Below are 24,170 nucleotides of genomic sequence, written 5' to 3'. Positions count from 1 at the left end.
AAAACACAGACAGGAGATGGGCCAGTACATGAAAGGGACACACGCATGCACACATCTAGCATGTACGCACACAATGAAGCCCCTTGAAGCAGTTCTTTGGTTTAATCCCTGTAGCGGCCCCGACTTGCTCTGTGGATCCCCAGAAAACAAGAGATTTTTCCCAACAATTCTGGACTCTTCTAAGCACAACTGGTTGAGGCTTCAGACTTAAGGCATAAATGTAGCAAGGACAGTGGGGACATTGTCCATGTCCCATGCAGAGGTCTGTCTGGTACCATTGCCTTGTGCCTCCCTCTCCAGCCTTTTAAGTAATTTCCATGCTGGTGTCCCTGGCCTGGCCTTCAGATTCACCCACCATCCGCTCTGACACACTGTGCTCACCGCCCCCAGCTCCACTCTCCTGGGAAGGAAGCTCCTGCCCCAGCTCACCCTCTTCCTTTCCACATTCTAACCTTCCATACCTGAGTGGTTCCTTCCCCGACATCCCCGAGGCTCCCTCCTACCCTAGCATCTCCTCCTGTGTGTGACATGCCTCCCCTTCTCTCTGCTCTTCAAACTCCTCCTCGATATTTAAGGCTCCTCAGCAAGTGTCCTCCCGGAATTCTATCCTGATTCCGAAAGAATTCATGGGCTATGGTCAATGAAAACTTGGCAGGGGCAGATGAGTCCCAGGGTCCCCTCCCAGGTGGTAGGGGCCGCTGTCTGAAGGACTCAAATTAGCTGGCTTTAGTGCCTTTTCAGCTGGGCCTCAGTTTCCAGTCTGTGAATTGGGCCAAGTGTGGACTCCATCTGGACTGTGATGAGGACGAAGACAGCACTGAACGATGGGCCTTCTCTCCCGCTTGTCCTTGAGCCTCCTATGTGTGACCGTGTGTGGTGTTGGGAGTCACAGTGAGAGGAGATCATGCTCTGGGCATCCTCTGAAGAAACGACCGAGTGGGTATGACAGGAAGGCAGCCATCCTCTTGCCCACAGCCCCTCTGGCCGGGGATCTGGGGTCAGGTGTGAGGGGAGGCACGCTGTGTTTATGGAAGAGCTGAAGAGGCTTCTTCTCAGCAGCCCTCTAGACAGCTGACTGTCTGGATTGCTTGCAATGGACATACCAGCCTATAGCATCCATAAAACTGTTTCACATTCTCGCCCAAACTCCAGGACCTAACCAAAGGTCAGGCATACAGTGGGTATTTTTTTTTTAAAGATTTATTTATTACGTATACAATGTGCCAGATCTCAGTACAGATAGTTGTGAGCCATCATGTGGTTGCTGGGAATTGAACTCAGAACCTCTGGAAGAGCAGACAGTGCTCTTAACCTCTGAGCCATCTCTCCAGCCCCCTACAGTGGGTATTTAATAAGTGCAGGAGAATAAACAGTAGAACCAGAATAAGGTTAAATTCCCTGGACTGCCGGCTGATTGCTTGATTGGGGATCCCTCGCCACATGCTCTAGCCTTGCCCTGCCACCTGCTGGCCGTCTTAGGGATTGCAGCCTACCCACCAGCAGGCCTCATCCTGCCTTGGCCTGTACTTGTGTTTGCAGGATGCATGATATTATTGCAAATGTGGAGAACATCATCTGACAGACATCTAGGGCCTGGAAAATCTGAATATGATTTTCATCTCCCTGGAGGCAGCCTCCACCTGTTCCTGTCCGTTCAGGACCTGCCCTGGCTGGCAGTTTTCAGAAGGGCCATCTGACCTTTTTCCCTTCTTCCTGGCTCTCCTCCATTTAAAATGAGGGAGGGCCAAGTGAAAGGAGCCCCAAGTCTGCCTTCTTCTCTTGTGAAAAGGGAGGCTGTCAGCTCCTAAGCTGAGCATGTGTCATGGTGAGATCTCATCAGAGCTGGGGTAAGGGGACTCCATGTCTACCCTCGTCCAACCTGCTACAGGGCTGGTGTCCACTCCTCCCAAATCCCCCAGTCCTTCTACCCTCTAGTTGCTCTAGACCTTGAGGGACCACCTGCCTGGCCCCCCTTCTCCTCCCAGTCCCAGCTGCGTTCTGTACAAGGTGACCATCTGCACAGGACAACGGGGACTCTGAGGGGGTTCTCGAGTTACATAAGGGTGCAAGGCACATGGCAAGCACCGTGTGTGCCTTTCATTTTGGGAGCCTGAGTGTGGGAGGACGGACTGCTGCACTGTGTTCCTGAGCAAGGCCATGGCTCGGAGCCAGGTGTCACCTCAGAGCTGTCCTGCCAGCTAAAGAGAAGGCTCCCTTGCCACCGTGTGCCCCCTTGTGTCTGTTGCTGATTGAAGCACATCGCGAGTCCGTAGCAGGGGTGTTGTTTTTCTGACTGACAATGGGGAAACTGAGAAACACCCGGAGAGGCAGTGATAACAACAGGACTGGAAGTCTGCATCTGACTTTACACCAGACCCAGACTTCGGATTCACATAGCTAAGGGCAGCCGTGTGTGCGTGTGCGCGTGTGTGTGTGCGTGTGTGTGTGTGCGTGTGTGCGTGTGTGTGTGCGTGTGTGTGTGCGTGTGTATGTTCACATGTGTGGGTACAGGTGAGGTGAATGTGTGTGTTTGCACGTAAGCCTGAGGGTGACATCGGTTGTCTCTATTGAACTTATTGAAACAGGGTCTCTCGATGAACTCAGAGCTAGTTGCCTTGCCCCCAGGGATCCCGTCTCTGCCTCCTATGTGCTGAGATTACAGGCAGCTGCCATCCCAACTCCAATCCTCATGGTTGTGTAGCAAGCGTTTTTCTCACTAAGTCATCTCCCCAGCACCCCTTCTGATGCCTTTCAAGGCTTTAGGAGAGACTGGGGGTAAGAATAAAAACTATATTTTTAAAAGCTTGTCTATAAGTGTATACTATATGTGTGTATATAATAAACTCTAAGTCACAAATGTGTTTGTAGTTGAATCATATAATATAATCCTTCATGTAATATATACTATATTATATACATATATGTATGTATATAGGTACAGTAATTTTCTGAATCTGTGCATTCTGAATCTATGAATTTAACTAAGTGAAGTTTAAAATATCCAGAAAAAATGTTTAAGTAATGGTGAGCACCTGTAAACATTATTGCTTGAACGTGTATAGATATTATTCCTGTCATTATTCCCTAAACAATACAGTGTAACCACTACCTATGTAGATGGCTCTGGGTAATCCAGTGATGGCTCCTGTGAGGACAAGAGAATGTGCTCACGCTCTATACGGATACTATACATCTTCCCTAGAAGTCTTAAGCATCTCGAATTTTGCTGTCTACACATTCCAGGAGCCCATCCCGGAAGAAACCTAAGAATAACTCTGTATATAACATTGATACATACGTAGTATCTGTTCATTTATTGTGAGAGTTTTAGGGACCCCGATGTTCCGAGACCCTTAGCCTCAGGTGATTGTGCAAACAGTCTGCTTGGGCTAGCCTGAGACTGAGGAGGAGGTGGGGACTTAGAGGTTGTTTCTTGTCCTATCCCACTCCCTATATGCAGCCTTATTCTTTACCATGTTTCTCCCACTCTCAAGCCTCCTCATTCTCCAGCAGAGGCCCATGGGAGACTGGAGACCTGTTCTCCTTACCTGGTCCTCACCCTCTGAAATCTAAACAGTAAAAACCATACTTGTGGCTGTGGACGGTGAATTGTGCTCAACCACGGTCCTTAGCAGAATCCTTTAACCTCGGTGCCTGTGCTGGTAAGTTTATGACTCTCAGTTGAGGAATTGCCTCCTTCAGATCGGAATGTGGGCATTTAATTGATGAAGGAAGACCTGGCCCACTTTGGGTGGTGCCACCCCTGGACAAGGGGGTTTGGAATGTATAGGAAAGCAGGCTGAGGAAATCAGGGCAGAGCAAGCTGGCCATCAGTGCTCCTCAGTTCCTGCCTTGGGTTCCTGCCCTGGGCTCCTGCCCTAACTTCCTTGGATGCTGGACTGCGGTGTGGAAGCCTAAGCCAAACAAACCCTCCCAACAGTACAGCAACAGAGACGCAAACCAGAGCAGCCGTGGGGAGTGTCCCCTTCCTACTGTACAGAGAGGGAGACTGAGGCCCAGAATGTGAGTGGCCAAGGGCACATCTAGCTGCCTGTTTCTTCATCAACTCCCTCCTTGGCCCTGAATGCTGAGGGCAATGGTGAGGACACCTACAGCGACTCTTCACCTTACCCTTCTGGGTCTTCGTCGCTGCCCTAGCTAAGGTGAGACCCAGGTCAAGGCCCCAGGGTGGGCCTTTGGCAAGCACAGTAGCAGTTTTTCTGTTGCTGACATAAACTGGAACTGCAAACCGGAAGTGGGGCTAGGAGGAACTCTCAAAGCCCACCCCCAAGGTGTACTTCCTCCAGTCCAGCTGCACTTCCCCATAGCCTGACCCACTGCAAATGGGGTCACCAACCAAGGACAAAGTCTCCAAATTCATAAACCTATGTGGGGCATTTATCATTCAAACCACCACAGCCAGGGACAAGGCTAAGGACCTCTGGTGTCAGGGCCTTTTTATAGACTTCTACTGCTGTAACATAACAGCTGTTTGGTCATCTTTAACAGAAGAGCAGGGGTCACTTGCAAGAGACCCTCCAGATCCAGCCTGTTGACCATCCCTCATAGTGACCCTCACCTGAGATGTCAAGTCGATCCCCTTGCACCCACGCTCTGTACGTGACTCACTGGTTGGCCAAGCTGGCTTTGGGTGGAGTTGTGCTTTGGTCTGTTGTTGGAGGCCTATCTGGACCGAGCAGACATTTGTTGGTGTCTCTCCAGGAAAAGCACAGGGAACAGGCCTCACAGCTTCTAAGCACAGCTGACTCAGCTGCTGGTCTCAGATTTTTGGTCACAGCCAAGCTTGTGACTTTGGGGTATCAAGGCTTTGGGGATTCTGAAGCTTGGTCAGTGTTTGTGTCGGGGAGAAGGTGCTATGATCAGCTCAGGTTTGGGGGTGCAGTCAACATCACCATACAGCTCTCTTCTTCCTATGTGTAGAGGGGAAACTGAGGCCCAGAGAGGTCACCCAATGGGAGCTGATCTTGTCTAAAGTTGACTCTGCCCTCACTCCACTACCTGATCAGAGGCTTATTGTGCAGAAAGGGGAAACTGAGGCTCTATCTGGAGTGTAGCAACCTGCTTTCCCTTTGCTTGTCCAATGCCTTGTGAATCTCTCTCAAGGCATCTGGAATCCTAAAAAGACATTTTGATTATTTATTCCAGGTCTGGGGTCCACTGATTAGAACCACCTCATATAAAACAGTAAGAAAGAGGGTGAGAGCGAAGGGTGTGGGTGGGGGAGCAGAAAGAAAAAAATACTTTTCCAAGTTTTGTAGCAAATACTGTGTTCTAAGGAATTAGCTCAAGGCCACTTGAGGCGTTGCTGAGAGCAACAACTAACAGGACTCCAGGGAGCCTGCGTTCCCTCTTATTCCCCCAGCCCCTAAACTGTTGCCTCTGCAGGGCCAGGAGGTCACCTTTGTTTTAGACAGGGTGGAGGGCCCCTGCCCTGCCTCCAGGCCCTGCAGGGACTGGCGGGTGTCCCAGGCTCTAGCCTCCCTCTGCATCCAGACACATCAGTACGGCTCAGTCCACAGGGCTGACCCAGTTTCTGCCCCGTCTCTAGAAATACCAAGCCCTGCCATCTGCCAGCAGCCTGAAGCGACGGTGACGGGTGGCAAGGTTGGCTACTCCTCCCGCTTCAGGCCACCAGCACCTCTGCGGCTCCGAAGAGGGAGGCCAGGGGACAGACTGGAGATGGTTCTGTGTCTCCTTCAGGAAGACCCTTAGATCTAGTCTGTGGGCAACACCTGGTACCTGACGATGCCATGAAGATGCCATGGGTCCACAGAGGTGCCAGGCTGAGAGCTGCGGGAGCTGCGGCTGTGGGCATGTGTGCCTGAGTCCTGAAGCCTAGGTTTCATTCCTAGTTCCGGCACTTCATGGCCGCCCAGCCTCAGACACGACCTCTGACAGTCCCTTGACAGCCTCAGTTTCCAAATTTTGTAAAGGAGAATTAATGATCATTTCACACTCACTGCGGCCTTGAGGGGTCAGGGAGATAATTCACTCATATTAAGTCTTTGAGGAATACCAGGTAACATGGACTGCATTGTTCTCCATTATTAACTCCTTCCAGGCCCCCATCCAAGGGAAGAAGACAACACTCCCAATTACTGCCTTGAGGCTCCCAACATTGGTAACCAGTACGTGCCAGGTGTGGCCTACTTGTGCCCCCAAAGGACCAGAAATACGAGACGGTTCCTTCTGGTGGCTATGTGCCCATGTTTTGAACAAGAATGGGATAACAACCACCATGGCTAAGGTCAGGCTGTGGCTGGGGGCTGGTCTGGCAGCCTGCCTAAGCCCTTCTGAAATCCCTCAAACCCAGCCTTGCAGGACAGTTTTCCTGCCCCAAGCAGGGCTTTATCACAGCTCTCCTGTCCCTTGATGTAAGCAGCCTGTTCGTCAGTCTACATCCCTGGCTTCACAAGATGTAGCCTGAGATAAAACCCCACCTGCCTCCCCTCTGCTCATACGCTTTTCAAGTATGTTCCCTCTCTCCTCGGTCCAGCCTCCACAGGGGCTTCACTTCTCCCTCCCAGCCTAGGGAGTCTCTCCCTCAGCAGCCCCATCCTTCCCAAGTCCCATCTCCCTTTGTTCCAGCTGTTCCTCCACCCAGAGACCCCTTGCTCACAGTGATGACATCCCATTTGTCCTTCCCAAGACCTCTGCCTCCTCACATACGGTGTGTGTGCATGTTCATGCATGTATGCATGATATTTTTGCATCCCTGCATTCCATAGTTTGTTTTGTCTCATCTAGGTAACATTTCTCATTCCACACCCTCTCCTAACCCCCAGAAAGGGCATGCAGAATGCACTGTACCTGGGCTGTCACCAGCTTCACAGCCCTCTTCATGCAGCAGACCCTGCGTCCCCTTGCAGGGACACATCTCTCATTATCTCAGCCTAGAAGCACTTTAAGAAGCCACCTATCTAACACAGACATTACAGAGACTCTGTGGACCCACTGATAAATAGCATTGCTGCTCACTCCTCTCTCGCGTCCATGTTTAGAAGCACCCAGCCCTCTAAGCTGGAGTCCTCCGGAAAAATAGCTACCATGCATGCAGAGTGCTGGTTCCCCGTCACTAGACCCAAAGTCTCCAGTGTGTGCAGAGCTGGAGAGAAGGGGCAGAGGGAGAGGCATGGGCACAGTTTGGCTACAGGTCTCAGGGATCCTGAAGCTGCAGGTCCCAGCCCGCCCAGCGATTCTTTTGAAAGTGCCTGTGACCAAGCCGAAAGCATGCATTACCTGTGAGGCTCTGTGGCAGGGACACAGGTCTAGGAAACAAAGATTTTCTTGACTGTCTGAACTCAGAACATGCTCCCTGAGTTTGCCTCCTGTGCTGGCCCTGAGCTTCCAGCCGCTGGGCCAGGCCGTTCTGAAACACTTTCCTTTGAAGCAGGGAGTTTATTTCGGGCCCACCGCATGACCGTGATGGCAAGCCAAGCTATAAGATGTTATGACTCTCAGATTTCCCTTCCAAAGATTGCACCGAGGAAGCTGTGGTCCCGCCTTCCACTCCTCTGGGGGCACAGGAGACAGGCTCCCCCTTCAGAGAGCATCTCCGGCTTCGGCCCTCACGTGATGTCATCATTTGTGATCCTTGACATGGAGGCCATATATGGGTATGTTTCTAGAACTACCCAGGCGGGAGCTAGAGAGGAGGGAGATGCAGGAAGACAAGACAGAGAGGGAACACAGAATTGGGGAAGAGGATAAAAAGCCAGGGAGAAGGAAAGGATGTGTAAGGAGAGACCAAAGGGGGAGGCAGGAAGAAGGACCGGATGAGGGAGGCTACATAAAGGGTTCTACGTAAGATCCTTGAGAAAAATCAAGGCTTGGTGTTAGGCATGCAGCAGGTGGCCAAGACTAACATTTGGAAACACCAGCTACCCAGAATTGGATGCTGTGGGGTGGAGCCATGGACACAGGACAGAGCCCAAGCCAACAGACCAGTCAGCGCACAGCAACAGGCCACTCTGGACAGGGTCAGTCACAGAGGGACCTACTACCCCCGGTCTGGGAAAGAGTATCTCCATTTCTGGAATAGGTACACTAACAGGAGGCCGTTCCCTCTTCTTTGGATTTCCTGTGTCCTTTGTCATGAACTTAGCAATAGGAGACAGAAGACATGTCGCCTGGAGACGACAATCTGTAGTTGCCATGTTGTGAGAATGTCCCTGGGTGCCACAACCAGGGGCCCAGGCAGAAGAGCCGCTGAGGGAGAAGAGTGGACAGGGAAGATGTTGGCTACAGACAGTGAGTGGGGACCTGTTTTAACAGTGGACTCTTCTCCATCCCGACAGGTGGCCCAGCCAATTACACACCTAGGCTGACCTTTCACACACAGCCTGACCCTCAAAATCATAAGACGGGCCAGGTGTGGTGGCATGTACCTTTAATCCCAGTACCCCAGAGGCAGGGGCAGGTGGATCTTTATGAGTTAAAAGACAGCCTGGTCTACAGAGTGAGTTCCAGGACTGCCAGGCATATTGAGTGAGACCCTATCTAAAACAAAACAAAACAACAACAAAAATCCAAAACTATGGAGGACCAACTTCAACTATCTTCTGAAAAGCCAGTTCCAAGCTTGGGAGGTTTTTCTTTGCTTTTGAGTTTTGTCTGCATATGCGACGTGTTGGGCCATCAAGATGGCTCAGCCGGTAAAGGTGCAGGCTGCAAGAAAAATCTGCCTGTCTCAAAAAGACAAACTAACAAAAACAGGATTCAATTTCATTTTCTTTGCCAGGTCAAAGTAGGATGCTGTTCCCAGTCATGTCACAGTCCTCAACAGAGCAGAAGCTCCCTAGTCTCACGGGTGTTGAAACCTTTCCAACCAGGGCTCTTGGATGCTGTGCCCAGAGCCCTTGTTTCCCAGTTGAGACCCAGAGACTCTGGGTTCACTCAGCAAAGAAAGGCAGAACAATGCACTCACTGAAAACTGCGGTCCATGGGCTCAGATGCCAGTGTCCTACAGACACTCCAGAGATATAGGCAGGTTTGGGCACCTGACTCAATATGGAAGACAGGCAGTACAGCCCAACAGACAGAAGAACGCTGGGGCAGGGCCTGACTACTGCCTCTCTGATCTCCCAGCCCAGGGCTCTGGCACTCAGCTGACTTGTATCCCTAAGTGCTGGTCATGGTTCCAGTCGCTCCATACCCCGTCCAGCCTGTGGGCTTTCACATCTGAGTATTAGCGATTTCTGTGGGCATTAATGGTTCTGTGTAGCCATTTTAACCTGTATCCCTGATGAGTAATCATACGGAGTATCCGATGGCACCAACTAGCGATTTCTAGAGCATTCCATGGTCCCCAGCATCAAATAAGATCCAGGGGTAGCTCTAGCAACCATCTTTCGGAGCACAAAAGGGGATGGAATGGGAGCAGATGCAGAAACCATAGACGAGTCAGCCTAGAAGAGCAGGAGGAAGAGCCTCTAGAAGGCCCCAGGAACCCCTGTGCAACATGTGGGATCTCTCCTGGGGGAACCATCCCCGCTTTTTTCTGCCAGTGACCCCTGTTCCAGGAGCATGGAAGGAGCCGCCGTGCAGGGAAGAAGAGCCGGCCAAGGGCCATGACAACCGGGCTGTGATGGTGCCAAGGCTCCAGGATGAAGTTGGCCCCAGAGTGGAACATTGCAGCTAAATCAAGCACCCAGTAGCCTGACGTCCTGGCTCGCCTCTCACTACCTCGATAGAAATTTATTTTGGTTTTATATAATCAAGAGGAGGAGAAGCAAACAAGGGCCCAAGCCTGGCTTTAAACGTGTTTAGAAGGGAGATCAGGAAAGAGCAAAGGCTCGGTCCTGGGAGAGAGGAGAGGGCACTGTGAGAGGGTTTGAAGGAGGAAGCACCAGGGTCCTCAGAGGTCAAGGGGAACGCCAGAGAGGGAGCCCACTTTCCCTGCTGATGGACTGCCAAAGTAACACTATGGTGCCTACCCCATCCTTCCCCCTACCACTGCCAGCTGCTCAGAAATGTACTAAACTAACCTTACACAGACATGGCCACCCTGCTGGGGGAAAAGCCCACTGCACTCTCGGTTTCCAGTGTGGGCCCTGGGAGAAGATAACCCTAGTCCAGCTGCGCCTCGTCTTTTGAGAGAAGGGGTAAGATAATCCCCTTGACTGTCAGGGGATTTAACAAGATCTCAGAGCTCAAGTTGCCCCCCATCCCCAGGATTGAGCAGGCAGTGTTCTGGGCCACAGCCACCTACAAAAGACAAGTCATCTTCCACTGCTCAGGGATCAGGGGGTAAGGCTTTCAGGGAGCCTGGGACTGAGTTACTCCAGAGCTGCTGGTTCTTTCAGCTGGCCAAGTCACTTGGCCCCCTGTGAGGTTAATCTCATGGTGCCTAGGCCACCCTGGGGAACTCAGGGACAAAATTAAACCCAGAGCAGTCCACAGGCCTGGGCTAGCTGCTGGGAACAGGTTTCCCACACATATAAATACGTTCCAAGCAGAGCTCTTTTGCTCACCAGCTGGAGCGAGGGCCCTAAGCAAGAGCAAAATGCGAAGCTCCTTCCCCTGGGACTAGGTAGGCTGCGTGGGACCCTACTGGTCCTGCGGGACACAGCAGCTCCTGCCATCACTGCTTAGCTACATGGGAACATCCGCTGAAGCTCCTGTAGAACTCAGCAGGGGGAGGGCAGGAAGGCAGTGGTCTAGCCAGCCACCACGGAGCCATGCTTGCAAGGACCAAGTTCTAAACATGCAGCTGTCACTCATTTGGCACCTCTGCAGGGGCAGTTGGCATTAGGGCAGCTGCTGTGGCTTTCAGCTTCTACCTTCAACCTTGTGCCCCTAAGGCGCCAGAGATGTGGCACCCACCATGGAGTGCCAGACAGACATGGGCTTCTGCGGAACACTCTGGATTTGCTGGGTTGCAGATGCTGGGTCGTGGGTGTGATCTTGGGACCTACGGAAGGGCCAGAGATTTTGATGGGCTGAGGGTGGGCTGAATATTCTCTGCACATGGAAAGGGAAGGAGCAAGAGGCTTCCATTTTGGATCCATTCTGGTGCTACGAGGGAGGTATTTTCATCCCAAAATCACAGGACCCTCTGAAAACCTCCCGGACCCAGCCATGATGAGCCCCAGGCATGTCGTCTCCATTCCTCAAGGAATCACACCCTTGTTCTGAGGAAGTCAGAGGAATACCCAGCCTGGTGGGAGCCTAAACTCCAGTCCTCTGCTGGGTTTTCCTAACACCTTTAGATAACCCCATTGTGCCGCAGACTGGGCGACCAGAACTGAGCGAATGGGCAGGACCCTGACTGCACAGCAAGGCTAAGAGATGACCTAGACTTCCACATCTGGGAAGTCAAAAGTTGCCCTCCACTTGGGAGTGTCCATGTTGTAAATGACAGTGGGCTACCTGTAAGTCCAGACAATCTGAGCGTCAGTATTATTGTACCTTGCTTCCCACACAGTCAGTCTTGGAGCTGTTCCCAGCACAGATTTGTTTGTAAGGTGATGGTTATTGGTGTCTCTGTAAAACCCGGTGCCTCAGAGCCACAACCTTGAAGTTATCTGCCAGATACAGCTCTTGCTAGCTGTGTGAACAACTCGTTTGACCTCTCTGGGCCTTGGCTTCCTAATTTACAGAACGGGGAAAATAATAGTATGCACAGCTTATAGGAAAATTGCAAGATTTAAATTTTATATAAATAATGCCCTTAAACATTAGATATACACACACATGTACATAGAATAAAGACTTACAAGTGCTGAGCGCTTGCATTCTCCAGGCCCTTAGGCCGTTACATAACTGGGTGGCTCTCAGAAAGGCTTGTAAACCAGCTGTGAAGGTCACCAGTGGCATGAGAGAAATGTGAAAGGACCCAACAGCCAACCAGCAGTGATCATCACGAAGGTGGGGTCCTCCTCAGAACAGGAGGGGGCCCAAATAGGTCTCAGCCTTGCTGACTCTGGTCTGATTAGACTCGTATCTACAAGTGCTGAGCAAGCCTGGCTGACATACCTTGAGCATGGACTTTTTATTCTTCAGGAGAAAACAAAAAGCTAGTCGGAGCCTCAGGCGTACAAGAGAGGGGGTAAAGGGACAGGCTATGATATAGTAAGCCTCTGACCAAGTCCCTTGTTTTCCAGAAATAGCAGTTCTCCGTCTCTCTCCTGGCACTGGTGGGGTGGGGGGAGGCATGCATGGGTAGTCAGTCACCTGTGTGCCCACGTGGGATGTACAAACTTACAGCCACATAGTATGTGAGGTGCCTTGACACACTGGGAAGCCCTCCAGCCTAATCCGGGGCTTAGCCGTTCAGGAAAGTTCTGTGTGACTCTCCTCAGACCTTCCGCCATCGGGAGCCCCGAGGATTGAGAGAAGGTCCACAGTCAGCTGTTCAGAATGTAAGTGATGGGGATGGTGGCGGGGCGCACTTGTAGACAAAACGCTACAGAAGCTGAGACAGGAGGATCATGAATTCGAAGCCAGCCTGGGCTCTACCTCCCAGGATTAAACAAGTGATTGGATAGTAGAGGGCTTGTCCGCCATGCTCAGTCCCCAGTGCCATAGGGCAAAGCCGGAACTGGTCCTGAATTCAGGGCCTCGGAGAACATCTGAGCAGCCGCCTGCTGCTGAGCCCCTATTCGCAACAGTCAACATCCTAACTGTAGCAATTAGCAATCGAATCAAAATAGCAATCGAATCAAGGCTCCCTGACCATTTGGAAAATGGAAGCTACGAGTGAGGGTAATTGTTTTAGAATATTACTTTTGAAGCCTGGGGTGACAGATTATTGCTCCTCGTTCCACAACTATCACGGAGTGAGGTTCAGTTGGCTTGTATGTGCCCTGTAGCCCTCCATCCTGGCGCTCCTGCCCTCTTGTGCACACATGGCCTTGAGCACGACCCAGTTAAAGTTCAAGGACCTATGGCTGGAAAGAGGACCTGTGTTGCTTCCCCACCCCAGGGCAGAGGTGATGTGTACACTTCCCAGCCTCTGCCTCCCTGTTTCCAGCTCAGCCAGCTAATGGCAGAATCAGGGATGCTCAAGTGTCTTTCTTCTTCTCTCCCTCTTCCTACCCTCCTTTCCCTCACGCTTCTCTTGATGCCACCCGTGCCAACCTTCCCTCCAAACTGCACTGTCATAGTTCCTGGCCGGGCCCTGTGGGGCATGTGACCAGGCACACAAGTCCTGGCGTGATGACAGCTGGGGCATACTTAAGAGGCTGATGTCCTGATATACAAGAGAGCTATCAGTCAGGCTCCAAGGACCAGGGCTGATTCGGAATGGGTGCAGAACCTGTTCTTGGACCTTCCTGGCTGGCCATTTGGCTAGCTGTTCTATGTCCTGCCCTCAGGTCCCTGGGCCTATATTTAGCGTCACCCTGCCCCAGCAGGATCAACTATCTGTTATGCCACACGGCCTTAGATCATCTCTTGGCCCCAGTGTCCAGTGGCCTGGTTTCTGACCTAGGTATCTGTCCGGCACAGGGACTGCTGTGCCTGGAGACAATCTCACAGAAGCAGATTCCAGCTGATTGCAAGGGATGCGGAGGCCTCTGGGTCAATGCAATGACTTCCTCTGCGCTTCCACCCTTGCCCTACCCGCCTGCCCCTTATTGCCCATGGGCCCAACGAGGACATCCAGGGCAATGACTACTTGAGGCTAGCACCCAATGAATGTAGCCATTATTATTTTTATCCTCAAAGCATATGTCAAATGTCACAGCCCCACTGGGAGCCAGAAGCAGTGCCAGCTGCTGGGATGTTGTTCCTACCCAACCCCACAGAACGCAGAGGCAAATGGAAGGAGAGATGGGGGCAAAGAGGTGGGAGGAGGGGAGGATAGGGGATAACGAGAAGAGTGAATGGAGGGACATGGGGGACAGGGAAAAGCAACAGTAGAAGAGAGGAAGATGGAGAGGAGGGGTATGGAAAGACCGGGGACAGGATGGGAGAGCTAGGGAAGGGGACTGGATGGTTTCTCACAGGCTGTCCTAATCTTGCAGATAATTCTTGGCACAAGTAGGTTAATCCAGCTTGTGGGCTGTAGGCTGTTTCCATTGCTGCACCAGGGAGTTCCTGGGTGCCTCTTGGGGTTGGGTGTAGCCAGAAGGCAGAGGGAAGGAAGACAAATGTAGACCTGAGAAGTCGGGGCCATGTGGGCACTGAAGTCATATCCAGAGTTGGGCTGCATCCCAGGGAGGGTGTTGGGAATGCCAGGGTCAGGGCTCTGTGGTCATGGGAGAGAAGGAGGAAACTGAGAAGGATTAACTTCTTTTTTACCTTATGCTGGCTAGTACAAGGTTCTTCTGGACTCAGAGGCAGAGGAATGGCCCACTAGCTGGGACCTGATAAAGGTTTAGGGACTCGTGAGGTGGGGGACAGTCTGTATGGAGACAGCAGTTAGAGCAGGGCCTTGGGTGGGAGAAGACAGGCCCTGGGGGTGAGGGTGGGGCGGTGCTAGAAATCTCAGGACGAAAGAACGAGAGAACTAGATCAGCTTCCGCTGACTTAAGCAAGACCGTGGAGGGACTGGAGGTCCTCTGGCATCTGCATTGTCTACGAACCTTGACTCTGGCCCCTTGATGGACAGATGCACTGGCGGGTCTCCAGCTGTTGGTGGCATCTGAGATTCTGTCCACGCTCACTGTCTGCACCTGGCCTGGCAGGGTTAGTCCCCTGTGAGTATCAGGAGACAGAACCCAAGGAGGATTAAACAAGCCAGCTTACTCTTCCAGACCACGCTGGTCCCCTGGAGCTGCTAGGCCCAGGATCCACCTCTCCTAATGCTGCCCAAGGTACCCCCAGGCTTCCTGCTTTCTGGAGTCAACCAACAGGGGATACTGGTGGGGGTGATCAGGCCAGGCTGTTTATCTCTAGTTTCTCTTCTGCTTTGAGCTATGTCAGTGGAAGGATCTACCCTGAGCTGTGTCAGTGGACGGGTCTACCCTGAGCTGTGTCAGTGGACGGGGTCTACCCTGGTTGTGTCTGTGGAAGGGTCTACCCTGAGCTGTGTCAGTGGACGGGTCTACCCTGAGCTGTATCAGTGGACGGGTCTACCCTGAGCTGTGTCAGTGGACGGGTCTACCCTGAGCTGTGTCAGTGGACGGGTCTACCCTGAGCTGTGTCAGTGGACGGGTCTACCCTGAGCTGTGTCAGTAGATGGGTCTACCCTGAGCTGCGTCAGTGGATGGGTTAGGCTCGTTCTTTTCCCTTCACTTCCATCTCTGGCACATGAGCCTTCGGGGAATAAACCATGTCCAGACCACAGCAAGACCTCACAAAACACTGTAGGGTAGGAAAGTGAGGCAGGGAAAGCCAAACAAGAGCCTGTCCTCAGGTGAATTACCACAAAATAAGTCCCCATAGGTTTAGCACCTTAGCTGTGCCGTTAAAGGAGGGGGCAACTGGCATTGGCACTATAGCTTGTGACTGAGAGTTGAGTCTTGAGACTGTGTCTTCTCTCTGATACTTCAGATGGACAGGCAAGGACTGACACGTGGAAGCCTTGAGGTATGTACCCAGTGGAGAAGGTAAGGGGACAAGGACAGGGCATCTAATATCTGCTATGCTCACCAGTTGTACAGGAGATGCTCAAGTCCCTCTCTGGATTAGCCCATGAGGGGACAGAGCAAGGATCAGCTCCCAACAGGTGGCCAGAGTTTATCACCTGTGCCTTGGTCTCATGGCTCCTTCGTGCCCATGGGATCTTGACACAGGTCCGTGGTTTGTCCCAGACCATGTGGAGAGTGGGGGTGGGCTGAGGGCAGCACCTGGAAGCTGCGTACTGTATGCAGAATCCAGCTCCATTCTCAATCAGTCAGAGGCCTACAGCTGCTACAGCAGCCTACAGGGAGTCAGACAGATTGTTCTCCAAAGATCCAGCTAACCCTTTGACCTTGGCTGAGGCCCGACACCACACTTCTAGGTCAGGGACGCAGGCAACTTTATACCTTCAGTAAGGAGCGCATGTTGGGCAGGAACCGTGAGCTAATACGTGGCACATGGTTATGTCCAGTCACGGGTAAAGTACACCAGTGATATCAGTCTCAGGGTCCCAGAGCCTCTTCATAGGATGAATTCTGTTCAAGGAATAGAGGTACGGAGCATACAGCTTCCAGGGCCTTGAAGGCTCAGTCAGACGTGTGGGTGGTCTTCCTGTCCCCCACCTCTCTTGGGAAGCCTCAGGATTTTAGTCAGATCTGAATTTCTCCTGGCACTGGGATGTTTGGAATTGAGGCAGTTAGATGATGGCCGTGAAACTCACTGTGACCTTGCTTCTTATGCAACAACTGAGTACTTGGAGACCCGAAGTTCTAGCTCTTGAATTCTTGTTTGTTGTTTGTTTTTGTTTTTTTCGAGACAGCGTTTCTTTGTGGTTTGGGAGCCTGTCCTGGAACTAGTTCTTGTAGACCAGGCTGGTCTCGAACTCACAGAAATCCTCCTGCCTCTGCCTCCTGAGTGCTGGGATTAAAGGCGTGCGCCACCACCGCCCGGCTAGCTCTTGAATTCTTGACATCTCATGAGGTTCTTCACAGACCAGCTTGAGTGTGCTACAGGTTCAAAGTCTGGGAGGGCTTGATGCTGTCTGCTTCTCAGGGTCTCCCAAGTTCAAGGTCATCGTTGAAGAACCTCTCTAGAGGCTCTAGAGAGACATTCTCCAGCACGGTGACAGAACTCCGGTCCTTTGCCCTGCCCACTATAGGCAGGGACTGTTCCCCGTGACTCTCCTGGTCTCTGCCCTGCTGTTTCAGCATTGAGAACTCCCTTCCCCATCCTCACTGACTCCCCTCGATCTCTCAGGCTGGATCTTGGAAGCCATCCAGGAAAAGGGGCTCTGTTGTTGAAGGACCTAATGTGCTAGGGGGACTTCTCTACCTAAGACTGAGGGTCTGTGACCTTTGTCACACTTAAGGAATCTCTGGCTCTGGGGTAAGCACACAGAGGTATCCACAGCCTCGGGACTTTGAAAACAATGACAGGAACTGGTCTCCTGTCTTGGCTCTCTCCAGAATATCCTGCTCTCCCCTCCTTCCCACCACAGCACCACAGGAAGGGGAAAGACCACCCTCATTGTCCACCCTCACTGTCTCTCCCCACAATTAGGAGTTTAGAGAACACTGAGATCCCTAAAGGTGATAATAAACCAGAGACCCGGGTCTGGGCCACCCAGGGAGCTGTAAAAAGCCACCCAAATCAGGATGTTCATCCCAGCATCAAGCAGCATATTTTACAGGGCCAGGGAACTTCTTCCTAGCTCAGAGGAAGGGGTGGTAGCCCTGGGTTGGGTCTCCTCCAGGGGTCTGGGGAAGCAGACCGGCGCCCTCTTGTGGACTCTTTGGGGTCTGTTCTAATGAAAGGGTCAAACTAGAGGATTGCACCCAAACAGCACTGGCCTTTCTCCAGTGTGGTTGGGAAGTATTCTAGGCCGGGGCACCACCTCACCACAGAACCACCATGGCGGTGGAAGTGGATGTGTGCCCGCGCCAGCAGCTTTTACAGTGAACCTCCTAGTTTCTGATGGGTTTTCACCTCACGGGACAGGATAATGGTAACTAATGTCAGGGCTTTGTGTATATGGGCCAGCATAATCTCCATAATAACAGCCATGTAACCAGTATAGTTCCCACCTTATGATCCAGTTATTCATGGTCCATTAGTGCCCAACTGTGCTAAATGGAAATCCTTAGAAGTCCACACTTCACACAGTTTAAATGTAATCCTTCTCTTGGGTCATGTGGCGATACCTCTATTCTTTTCAGGCCTAGATTCAAATCCTCCCTTTGTTCAGTGTATCTGTGTGGTAGGTGTTACCCACCCGGTAGTCACTTAGACAGCTTCTCTCATCAGACTGTTGTGTAACTGCGCACAGTGCTGTGCTTAGTGACCCTCCTCTTCCCTGGGACCCAAACAAAGTGTAGCGATTCAGGCAGCTTTATTACAACATTTCGTTAAGCCATAGGGTGGACCCAGGGCTATCAGCCAATTGGATGTTTTCTTAGTTTTGAAAATAAGAATGCTGGGCACATTGCTGGGCGGTGGTGGCGCAGGCCTTTAATCCCAGCACTTGGGAGGCAGAGGCAGGCGGATCTCTGTGAGTTTGAGGCCAGCCTGGTCTACAACAGCTAGTTCCAGGACAGGCTCCAAAGCTACAGAGAAACCCTGTCTCGAAAAACCAATAAATAAACAAATAAATAAATAAGGTGTAAATATTTAAAAAAAAAAATGCCGGGCACAGGGCAGGGGCACATTTTGGGCTATGACCTTAGTTCCTGCTGCCTGCTTCTTGGGGCCTGTCCTAGATCTTTGTGGTCTAATGGCTTTTCTGCCTTCCTTAGAACCTTACACCCTATCCTTCTGTCCCTACAGCTCTCTGGTCCCTTTCTATTGCTGTTGATGCCCTCGGCTCCTGCCACCAGCTTTCGCAGCCCAAGCCACACACCCATCATTGACCTGCCCTTTCAGATTCTGCCCAAGGCTCTCAGGAGCTGTGCAGGCTCTCCCATGCCTCCGAGCCCTTGTCTTGCTGTTCCTGTTGCCAGAATATCCTTCTTGTCAAACTTCTGCTCATTCCTGCCCTCTAGAGAGAACGTCAGATCCTGAAATGCTGGGGTCTCCACCACCACTCCACACACCCCGCCACGCAGGCCAGCACTAACCCATCTTGGGTCAGCCGTAGCTGTTAAGGTATCTCTGTCTCTACCGACACTTTCCTCTCTCAATGCAAGGCCAGAACAGATGCTTCCCCACTGTCTCCAGTCTAGGGGCTCTAGAACCATGGAAACAGTTCCTGTTCTCCACCCCTGCTTGGGGTCACCTAGGCTGGCAGGGCTAATGAATGGTGTTGAGGTAGTGAAGCAAGGGAGATGGGTGTGGCCTCAGAATCACAGGGAACCCAACCCTAGGCCTACTGCCTCCACCCATCAGTCACGGGTTCTTCTCCAACATAGGCTGCTGTCCCGAACAAGACCCAGTTTCTACAACTGCCTCAATCCCTTCTTCTGCTCCTCCATCTTCTCTCTTTTGGCCCGGCCCAAGCTCTTGCCTTCTCTTTGCCTGTCTTCCCTGGGCCACGGCTTCCCCCCAGAGGCTGTGATGTTCACATCATAGCTGTGAATGGAGACCATCCTGGGGTAGCATGAGCTAGGACGGCACCGGGCCCAGACCCTTGCGGTTGTACAACAGCTTCTGTAGCCTCACAGTAAGTTCTGAGGCTTCCTGCCACCCCCTCTCTGTCCTGAACTATGCTGCACCCTGAATCTGGATCAGGGTACTCTGGGAAATGACTAGGCTGTAGCCACTGAAACCCTGGTTGCAGAGTGGAAGAGAGAGCATAGGTCAGAAGGATTTGGGACCCCACTTCAGGTGAGTATTAGAGCCATCTCCCCCATGACTGCATAATATACAGTGCCCTAGCCTTCTTCTCATGCTCTCCCGGGAAATGAACCAAAGGATGGGCGAAGAAAGCTAGAAGACCATCAATAATCCAGCTTCCGCTGTAGGGTACCCTCCACAGTGCTGTAGGGACTCAGAAATGGGTATGCACCCGTGCCTGTAAGCCCAGCTCTGTACAGAGTGGAGACAGGAAGGCTGGTTCCTCCAGTACTGTGATGTCACAACCCAGAGCTAATGGGAGGCCTCTGGACCACATCCTCCTCCGGGTGCTCTTGAATCTATCAGATGCTGGGTGCTGGAAGAGTTGAGTAGCACACCTTCACCTTCCCTTTCTGCTGACCCTGTTGCACCCAATAGATAACCAAGACAGGTCACACTGTAATGGGGGACACGGCACAGGGTCTCTGGCCAAGGCATGGTTGGCAAGACTGTATGGAGACTTTCTGTAAGGCACCTGTCTTCCAGGCTTGGCCATGGCTGGCTCAAAGTGGCCCTATTCTGATCTTTCCTGGCCTCTCCAGCTTCCGCATGAGCTCACAGAGCAGTGGATGAGCAACGTGTGGGTAAAGGACCAAGGGCAGAGACAGTGGAACCTGGCTGCTCTCTGAACTAGTTTGCTCTCACCCTAAGACTCTTCTGAATGTTCTTAGAAGCCAACGCCTGTTAGAAGTCCCCTAGGATTCCTGGTGCCCTACAGTTGGGGACTGATGGAGCCATACCAGTTATGGGGCAGGGAGAAGAGTGATGCCATGACAGAGCGGCACTCTCAGAATTTCTGAGCTGGTTGCACCTCAAAGGTCCTGGACTTGGAAGTAGTGAGCCCTGAGTCCAGACCCAGTCCCGCTGTGTGATCTTGGGCTGGCCACTGCTCATCTCTGAGCTTCTGTTTCCCTTTCTGTGAAGAGGACGTGCTAGCCCAGGCTCCCAAGGATTGCCAGGAGGACCCAGAGAGGAAGCAACCAGCATCATTTCTCTGACGAGATCTGCCTGGCCCCTGGTTGGCTCCCGCATCACCTGAGGTGGTGAGGCACACTGCTAAGAGTCACATATGCAGCTCAGGGAGCCGGCCTCGGCAGTCCTGAATATGAGCACGTGGACCCAGAGGTGCTGTGGCAGGAGTTTAGCCAACTTCTAACCAGGTATGACCTGCCTTGACCACATCTTGGCACTGCCATGACCTGTTGGGCCTCTGCCATCCCCAGCCCTGCCTCTGCTGTGCTCCTTCTATGACATGCCCTTGCCCCTGCCCTGACCTCATCCTGCCATACCCTGCCCAGAACCTACCCCTGTCCTGTCTCTGTTGTATAGCTGCCCCCGTTCTTCCCCTGTTATGCCCTTCCATTCCCTGCCCTGACTCTGCCTGACCTACTCTGGTCTTGCCTGCCATGCCCCTGCCTCTGCTCTGCCTCTGCCTTTGCTTTGACTCTGCCCTGCCCTGCCTTACCCCGATTGTATGCATGCCCTGCATTGTCCTGCCCCTGCTATGCTCCTGCTATGCTCCTGCCATGCCCTACCCCACACCTACCCTGCCCTGCCTTGACCCTGTCACGCCATGCTTCTGCCTCATCCCTGGCCCTCATGCCCTTGTTCTGCCTAAGCCCTGCCATATCATGGGGCAAAGCTGCCCCAGGGAAGTCAAGGTCAAGGAGGGGAGTGAATCCTAAGGTAAATCAAGATGCAGGGGAGTTGAAGGTGGTGGTGGTGGGGCAAGGGCACAATCCTTCATCCTCAGCTCTGCTTTGACCTCAGACCTTGGCCCAGTCACAAGTTCTGGGAGCCAAGTATCCCCAGTAGGAAGCAAGGTTTTCAAATGGCTGTCAGTAAACCCAACTCTGTGAAGTGAAAACCGGGATCTCACTCTCCTGAAGCCACAAGGGATGGCCTCCCTATCACACAGCTAACTTCCTTCCTTCTTTTCTTCCTTCCTTCCTTCCTTTTCTTTCTTCTTCCTTCTTTCCTTTCTTTTTTCTTTCGCTTCCTTCCATCCTTTCTCTTTCTTTTCTCCTTCTTCCCCCTCTCTGCTTCTCTCTCTCTCTCTCTCTCTCTCTCTCTCTCTCTCTCTCTCTCTCTGACAGACTCTCACACTATAGCCCAAGATTATTGTCACATCTCACTGTGTAGTTAGCCCAGGCTATCCTTGGATTCCTACCATCACCCTGCCTCGTCCTCTCAAATGCCAGGATACAGGTGGGAGGCACCACATCCTAGCTGTGAGCAGATTTCCAAAGCAAAGATCCATCTATGTCACTGGTACCTCTGATGACTTGGGATTCCCAGAGAGACTGGACCCATGGTGGCTTGGGAGCCCCACTGTGGGATTTCCTTCCCCTTTCCAGTTCATGTGAATAAGAAAACAGAGTCCACAATGGCTCATCTGGGGTATTTAGTGGTCCCCCCCCCCCGAGATCATACCTTAGCCATAGTGATCAAAAGCCAGATCCTACCCAGCTCAGCCCTTGAGCACTGACCCACCTATTGGAACAATGCTTAACTTAGGGACTCCCTGGGGAGTCAAGACTGAGCCTCATGATGTGCTGGGCACCCAGGTGTGGTTCTGTTCAGCCATGAGACACTGCACGTGTCTGTCTGAGCACGCGGCTGCCTGGCTCTGAGTGGAGACATACAGAGATCAATGGTACCATAATAACTATAGAGGAAAAGGGCCAGGTTCCTGGGTTAGGTGCCTAGTGACAGTATCTGTCAACCTCTGGCAGGGTCTCAGGCTCTTGACTTCTCTTTCTATGCAGTAAGAAGGTAATAGATATGTGGGAAGGGGAAGGATAACCAGACACACCACACACACACACACACACACACACACACACACGCATACACACACACAGAGCATACATACATAGCTATACAAATAAATGCACATAAAACGTGTATTTATATCATTATTCTAACATCATCAAAAATAAGAATTGTTACTGTGATGGTGAGCTGTAATTGTGAACTTGTTACAACCCAGAATCACCCAGGAAGAGAACTTCAGTGGATGAATGATGGAGGAAGGTCATTGGCTAATAAAGAAACTGCCTTGGCCCATCTGATAGGGCAGAATTTAGATAGGTGGAGTAAACAGAATAGAATGCTGGGAGGAAGAGGAGGTGAGCTCAGACTCCACAGCTCTGCTCTCTGGAGCAGACGCCATGCTCCCCTCTCCCCGGCAGATGCAATAAAGCTCCGACCCAGGATGGACGTAGGCTAGAATCTTCCTGGTAAGCGGACCTTGGGGTGCTACACAAATGAATAGAAATGGGCCAAGCAGTGTTTAAAAGAATACAATGCGTGTGTTGTTATTTTGGGGCATAAGCTAGCCATGCGACCGGGAGCTGGGGCGGCATGAACACAGCCCACAGCTCCTTCAACAGATGAACTGTCTAGGCCGGGTTGGCCTGTAGACGTCTCTGTGTGTGTGTGGGTGTGTGTGTGGGGTTGTCTTGGTTGCTTTAAGACAATCCACAATGTGGGAAGACCCAGCCCATTGTGGGTGGCGTCACTCCCTAGGCACTAGGCAGGAGGTTCTGAACTATGTGAGTAGGCAAAGCAGGAAGCATGCATGTGTTCACTTCTCTCTGCTTTTGATCACAGCTCTGCTGTGAGAGTTTAAGTTCCTCTTGTCTTGACTTCACCATGTGATGGACTGTAACCTGGTTTTTTTTGGCCAGTGTTTTATCACAACAGCAGAAACAAAATGAGCACATATAGAACATTTCCTCTGTGCAAGTTAGGTTGTCTCAAATCTCCTCACAAGCTCTGAGGCACAGAGAGGGTAAGGACCTTGCCCAAGGTCACTCAGCTGGGCTGGCAGTGGTGAGCTCAAGCTCAAACTCCCATCTGGTTTCACAGCCACTGTCTTCATGCTACAGTTAGGGTTATGAGGTGGGAAAGGGTTCTGAAAGCCCGTGTCTGCCCTGGAGGTGACAAGGTATCACGGGTGACCTCTGGTGGGGCTCAGCAGGCAGGTAGGTGTGAGGCAGAATGCTGTCATTGTTGCCCTGCATGACAGACTCAGGGTGGCCAGCTTCTGCGCTGGAGCTTCAGGGACTGGTGGGAGATAGGAATTGTGCCTTGATCAATGAGCTGAGGTCACGTGTCTCCTTGCAGTGGCACAGCACCCGCTGAACCTGCTCCCTCCAACAGGACATGCCTGGGCCCTTCTTTCAGCTTCCCTAAGTCTGTTGGTCCTCCTCTGCCATCTCTGGCTTTGTACGGTGAGTTCCCAATGTGTCTTTAGCCACCAAGTGGCTTTTCCTGTGCCCAGGCTTCTGTCGAGGATGCGAGGGGGACGATGAGGTGGAAAGAACCAGTGGCTCTGCCCTACTATTCTGGAGCACACCCGGTCTGACTGTCTAGCTCCACTCAGCTCTGGGGCTCTGTGCAGAATCCCCCTCTGTCAGCAAGGCCTCTGAGGGGACATCCACCTACCTCACTTAGCTCCGTCTCCACGGGCTGCAGAGATGGGAAGGAATCCCAGGCGGCTTTGGTGGATATCATGGTGGAGCACTGTGTCAAGCTCTTCACAGCCATCCAGACCCCCACCAGGAGCGCCTCTCTGGGATAAAGCAGGCCATCCTCCAGAGCCTGGAGTCTCTAGAAGAAAGCCACGGGACTGTTGGGCGGCATACATGGTACCTGAAGCCTGGGCCACTCCACTTGAACCAAAGCATTGGAAACCCTTTTTCTCTGCACCTGGGGAGAGTCTGGGTGAGGCTCTCTCCCTAGATTCAAGTCCAGTCACTGACTGTCTGTGTGGCTCATCTGTATCCTTCCTGAGCCTCAGTTTCCTT

General features: G+C 52.1%; 1 protein-coding gene across 1 annotated transcript in view; it reads right to left on the bottom strand.

The window, feature by feature from the left end:
• Asb2 (ankyrin repeat and SOCS box containing 2) overlaps positions 1-7,478 on the bottom strand; it is a 36,709-nt gene extending 29,231 nt beyond the window's left edge. The window contains exon 1 of the mRNA XM_057782650.1: positions 7,261-7,478. The gene's annotated coding sequence lies outside the window, so the exon portion shown is untranslated. The remainder of the gene's footprint in view (positions 1-7,260) is intronic.
• Positions 7,479-24,170: the final 16,692 nt, after the last annotated feature.

The sequence above is a fragment of the Chionomys nivalis genome, chromosome 10 (genome assembly GCF_950005125.1).
Source record: "Chionomys nivalis chromosome 10, mChiNiv1.1, whole genome shotgun sequence".
NCBI classification, from domain to species: domain Eukaryota; kingdom Metazoa; phylum Chordata; class Mammalia; order Rodentia; family Cricetidae; genus Chionomys; species Chionomys nivalis.
The sequence above is the reverse complement of the archived record's forward strand: the minus strand, read 5'-3'. Positions and strand labels throughout refer to the sequence as shown.